Raw genomic sequence first — 6,189 nt, forward strand, 5'->3', positions numbered from 1 at the left:
TGTTCTCCTCCAGGAATCTTTCTAACCTTCTTTTCAAGCTATCCAAGAGGGTGACTGTCACTGCCCTTTTGGGGAGAGAATTCCACAGCTGAACAAGTGCTGTGTGAAGAAGGACTTTCCTTTGTCCGTCCCGAAATTTCCAACTATTCATCATGGCAAGATGGCTATATGAAAAGCTTCCAACCTGAGGTTCTGCATGTTGATTCAAAAGCATAAATCTGGGGCAACAGATGCGACATTCAGTTTTGGATGGTCAAAGCTATGAAGACATAGGGTTGTAGCCAAGTGTGCTTTACTCCAAATAGACCCATAGAAACCAATGGACTTGTTCGTCATGGCTGTTCATACCAATGGACCTACTCTGAAGAAGACTAGTATTGGATACAACCCAACTAAGTCCTACTCAAAGTTAACCCATTGAAATAAACTGAAATAAGTTAATTATGGACATTAATTTCAGTGGGTCTACTCTGACTAAAAGGTAAAGGTACCCCTGCCCATACGGGCCAGTCTTGCCAGACTCTGGGGTTGTGTGCCCATCTCACTCTAGAGGCGCTGTCCGGAGACACTTCCGGGTCACGTGGCCAGCGTGACAAGCTGCATCTGGCGAGCCAGAGCCGCACACGGAAACGCCGTTTACCTTCCCGCTGGTAAGCGGTCCCTATTTATCTACTTGCACCCGGGGGTGCTTTCGAACTGCTAGGTTGGCAGGCGCTGGGACCGAGCAACGGGAGCGCACCCCGCCGCGGGGATTCGAACCGCCGACCTTTCGATCGGCAAGCCCTAGGCGCTGAGGCTTTTACCCACAGCGCCACCCGCGTCCCTTCTACTCTGACTACTATTTGCTAATTACCAGTACTGTTAACTATGGACAGGGACTCTTTAAGGTTACAAGAGATTGGACTAGATGACCCTTGCAGTACCTACCCGCTCTACAATTATTGGATTCTATACTACCCATTTGATCACATGCTATCATTTCATACAGCCCATGCACTCCCAACAGAAGAACAAGAGAAGCAACCATTTAGGTCGGGGTGGGGAACCCCAACGCAGCTGATGACACCAGGTGACCAGGTGATCTGTGGGGTGAGGGGAAGGGGTTTGCTTTCTCGGCACATTCCTTGCAGGGAACACCCTGGCAAAGCAGCACAAAGCAGGATTGAACCCTGTGTTAATAGAGATAACCCCAACCCCACTGAAATGGATACTGGATTTTGAGATGTGTAGGAATGGAAGCTACATGTAAAAAAAAAAAAAAAAACCCACCTCATTTTGTAATCTACCTATCTATTAGTATTATTTGGTAGATGTGCAGTTTCAATATGATCTATCGCTGGCAGGAAACTGACTCAGTCAATGACTTCTTTTCAAGAATGAGTGTGAAGAAAAAATCCCACAACTGAAATGAATACCTATGTGCTTCCAGCATTTATTTACTTATTTGCACTTTGTGAACTGATACACAAGTGGAAACTTGCTAGTTGTTGTTTTGTCAAAGCTTGCCCTGCTTCAGATTTTGCAATGCAAAAAAAAAAGTGCATGCTAGGCAAACAGGTGTGGAAAAAAAGGTATATATTTGTGAAAATAATGCACCATAAGGGGCATTGTTTCCCAAAAATGTGTATAATAGACAAAAGTCCACCGGGGGAGCATATTTTAGGAGACTTAACTTTTTAAAAACATGCAAGCAGATGAATTCTATTTCAACATGCAATGGTGCCGTGTCGCTCAAGGATTCTTGATTTTGAAACAGTCTTTCCTGGCAGCAGGCAGGCTTGGAACAGCTAATTTCCAATCTCTGATTTCAGAGTCACTCTCTCTCTTGGTTGCCAAGGACGCCATCAATGTGGCAGGTTGGTATTCTTGTGTTCTTTAGGGGATTTCTTCCCACTGTGTGTGTGTATACAGTGGTACCTTCGGTTAAGAACTTAATTCATTCTGGAGGTCTGTTCTTAACCTGAAATTGTTCTTAACCTGAGGTACCACTTTAGCTAATGGGGCCTCCCACTGCCGCCGTGCTGCCGTAGCACGAGTTCTGTTCTCATCCCAAAGCAAAGTTCTTAACCCGAGGTACTATTTCTGGGTTAGCGGAGTCTGTAACCTGAAGCATCTGTTAGCTGAAGCGTATGTAATCCGAGGTACCACTGTATATCAAGGCCTCTCTATCTGGCTCTTGGAACTACAGTGGTACCTTGGGTTAAGTACTTAATTCGTTCTGGAGGTCTGTTCTTAACCTGAAACTGTTCTTAACCTGAAGCACCACTTTAGCTAATGGGGCCTCCCGTTGCCACCACGCCGCTGGAACACGATTTCTGTTCTCATCCTGAAGCAAAGTTCTTAACCCAAGGTACTATTTATGGGTTAGCAGAGTCTGTAACCTGAAGCGTATGTAACCCGAGGTACCACTGTATTCTGAGACCACACTCCATCTCTCCAGGCCACACACCCCTTACCCAGCTGCTTCGCACTGATTTCCAGCATTCCTCCCTGGTTGGATAATGCCCTTACTCTCCAACAGGATCTCTTGCTAGCCGGGGTGGAGGATAGATCTTGTGAGCATGTGCAGAAACTGTGCAACGGTAACATTCACACGTGTTGCTCCTCCTACTTTTACTTGTGACCCCGCCCACACCTGGCATGTGACCCTTAGAGAGTTGCCCTTAGAAGTGGCCCTCTGGCTGAAAAAGGTTTCCCGCCTTGGGGAGTCCTCTCTGTACTTTGTAAACCACAGAAGCCTATTTTGGCATTAAGTGGTATTCACATTAATAAATAAACTGTGAATCTTAACAAAACGGGGTATGTGTCTGACTCTTCTTGAACCTTACAGGCTGTATCATAGAACAGGTGTGTGCACAATCAAGCTGAGCAGGATTGAACCAGCAGGGACCTGCTTTGCCAGTGTGTTCCCTTGCAGGGAAGGAGCTGGGTAAGTCGCCCCCATCAGGAATGAACCAGGTCACCGCCTGGTTCAATCCTGATCTCTGCAGTGTGGTTAGGAGCGGGAAGAGTCACACCACCAGCTGCATTCATTCATTGATTTTAATTAACAAAATTTGTTTACCTCTGGTTTGTAAGAAAACCTCTAAGCAGTTAACAAAGCTATAAAATACAAAACATGGAAAGATTCAATTTAAAAGTACAAGATAGCATGCACCGTTTCATTGCCAGCATATCACACCTTGCAGTTGTCTCAAAATCTCGCTGACAGGAATTGGTCTTATCTGCCAAGGAAGGATTTGCTTAGTCTATTTTTCTACCAAGTTTGGCAGGGGTAGCGAAGAGCAGAAGAGTTAAAAGGTGCTGACTCAGACTTAGATGATCTGCAAAATAAAAAATGATTAAATCAGCTTTTGACAGGAATGCTATTTCTATACGTGACCGAAGCCCATGTGTTTTGGGGTATTTCCCACCAAATTGCTGAGTGTGCAGCAGTCAGTTATTACAACTCCGGCTGCACCCGAGATAAGTTCATGAGCTCAAGTCATCCTTTGCTCCATTGCATGGTTTCTGTCATGGTGGGCCTTTGACGCATCGTATTCTAGTTTTATTATTATTCATTTCATTTCTGCCCTACTTTCTTTTAAAGGGGGGGGGCGGAATCTCAAGTCCGTTTGCAACACGTGCAAACATCAAATGACACAATCCGGAACAAAACATTACTGACGAAAGCCAAATATAAAGCATGCATTTGATGCACCATAAGGAACAGGAAACTAAAATGTTATCTTAAAGATTTCAAACTAAAACATTGCAAAGGAGGTCAGAATGCAACGCAGGCCTAGCGACCACAGCAACTCTTTTTTTTATTATTATTATAAATTTTTATTAATTTTCCAAACACATAATAGAAACAGACAATACACAAAACAAAAACATACAAACAAATAAACATGTATAATTTCATAATCTTATTTTCGTGCACCTTACTTCCCGGACTTCCCCATACCTCCCCTTTTCTGCATCCTTGTTTTACATTTCTTCAGCAACTCCTCCAATTATTAATTACAGCTGCAATTCTCTGTTTCCTAGTTCCTTAACATCTTAACACTCCTCAATTTTACAGCAATTTTTAAGATATATTTTAAATTTCTTCCAGTCTTCTTCCACTGTCTCTTTCCCCTGGTCACGGATTCTGCCGGTCATCTCTGCCAGTCCCATATAGTCAATCACCTTCGTCTGCCATTCTTCCAGAGTGGGTAGTTCTTGTGTCTTCCAATACTTTGCCAGAAGAATTCTTGCTGCTGTAGTAGCATACATAAAAAACGTCCTATCCTTCCTTGACACCAATTGGCCAACCATGCCCAGGAGAAAAGCCTCAGGTTTCTTAGGAAAAGTCCATTTAAGGACTTTCTTAATTTCATTATAGATCATTTCCCAAAAGGCTTTAATCTTCGGGCAGGTCCACCAAAGGTGATAAAAGGTACCTTCAGTCTCATTACATTTCCAGCATTTATTATTGGGCGAATGGTAGATTTTTGCAAGCTTGACTGGGGTCATGTACCACCTGTAGATCATTTTCATTATGTTTTCTCTTAAGGCATTACATGCCGTAAACTTAACACCGGTGGGCGACCACAGCAACTCTTCCCAATAGGTGTTGCTCCAATGAGGCAGTTGCGAGGACTGAAGGTCCCTGCCTTCCCGCCGCTCTCTAAGGCTCCTCCCCCAGTTCCTTCCCCAGCAGTCTAAGGCTAGTTTGCCTTGTCTCTCTTTGCTCCACCCTCTTCATCTCGCCACATGTTCTGGGAGACCAGACAGGAAGGGAGTTGGATGCATCAGGAAAAGGAGACTCCCTGGCTTCTTCAGCAGCCTACCTCCAAATTGCCTCTTGACCCTGCTCTGCTTCTGCCTCTGATGCTGGACTGCTCTCTGCCCCAGCCTCTTCCCTCTCACCAAATCCTATTATGCCTTCAGTTTCTGACACCTATTCCTCCCAGTTTGCTGCCTCTTCTTCCTCTGACCACTCATCATCGTCCCACCACCAATCCCCTGGTTTTGGAGCCTTCTTCCTCTTAGGGTTCCCTTCAGGGTTCCCCAGCAGGTGCCTCCCATCAGTCCTCTGCATCCAGCCCGTCCATGACAACTCCATGCAAAAATGTGAGTGTTGTAAGAGATTTGCACTAAAATGCCGACGGATTTTCAGGTGCCTGAATTTTGCGATGCAAAATTAACATGCACATAAGGGACACGGGTGGTACTGTGGGTTAAACCACAGAGCCTAGGACTTACCTAGGCAGTTTGAATCACCGCAACAGGGTGAGCTGCTGTTGCTCAGTCCCTGCTCCTGCCAACCTAGCAGTTGAAAAGCACGTCAAAGTGCAAGTAGATAAATAGGTACCGCTCCGGCGGGAAGGTAAATGGCGTTTCCATGCACTGCTCTGGTTCGCCAGAAGCAGCTTAGTCATGTTGGCCACATGACCCGAGAGCTGTACGCTGGCTCCCTCAGCCAATAAAGCGAGATGAGCGCCGCAACCCGAGTCGGCCACGACTGGACCTAATGGTCAGGGGTCCCTTTACCTTTTTAAGTGCATATATTGCAGGGAAAGTGTTCACAAAGATGCATATGCTGGCGAAAACTGCATGACGTTAGGGACTATCACTTGCAAAAATGTGTATCCTTGCAGAATTGCTGGCGAGAATGCTGACTAAAAACAACATGACAATAAATCATGAACTGATGCGGAAATATGTCAAACTGAAAGGGATAGATTTCCCCAAACCTTCTGAGGATAGAGGAAGCAAGTTAAAAAGAAAACACTTCTTCATGTAGCACATAGTTAAAGTATGGAACTCACTCGCACAGGAGGTGGTGATGGCCACAAACTTGGGTGGTTTTAAAAGATTAGACAAATTCATGGAGGAGAAGGCTATTCATGGCTACTAGCCATGATGACTATGCGCTGCCTCCACTGTCAGAGACAGCAACGCTTCTGAAACCACAGGAGGTGAGAGGGCTCTTGTGCTCAAGTCCTGCTTGTGGGTTCCCCGCAGGCATGTGGTTGGCCACTGTGTGAACAGGATGCTGGACTAGATGGGCCACTGGCCTGACCCAGAAGACTCTTCCAATTTTCCTTTTCACTCATTTGTAACTTCACCATATTTTGTGAAATGTGCTCCATCTGCTGGCCAAACTGACAAAGACACAGCAGGGATCCGGACCACTCGCCTTCTAAATCCGGCTCGTGC

This window comes from Podarcis muralis, chromosome 7 (assembly GCF_964188315.1).
Source record: "Podarcis muralis chromosome 7, rPodMur119.hap1.1, whole genome shotgun sequence".
Lineage (NCBI taxonomy): Eukaryota > Metazoa > Chordata > Lepidosauria > Squamata > Lacertidae > Podarcis > Podarcis muralis.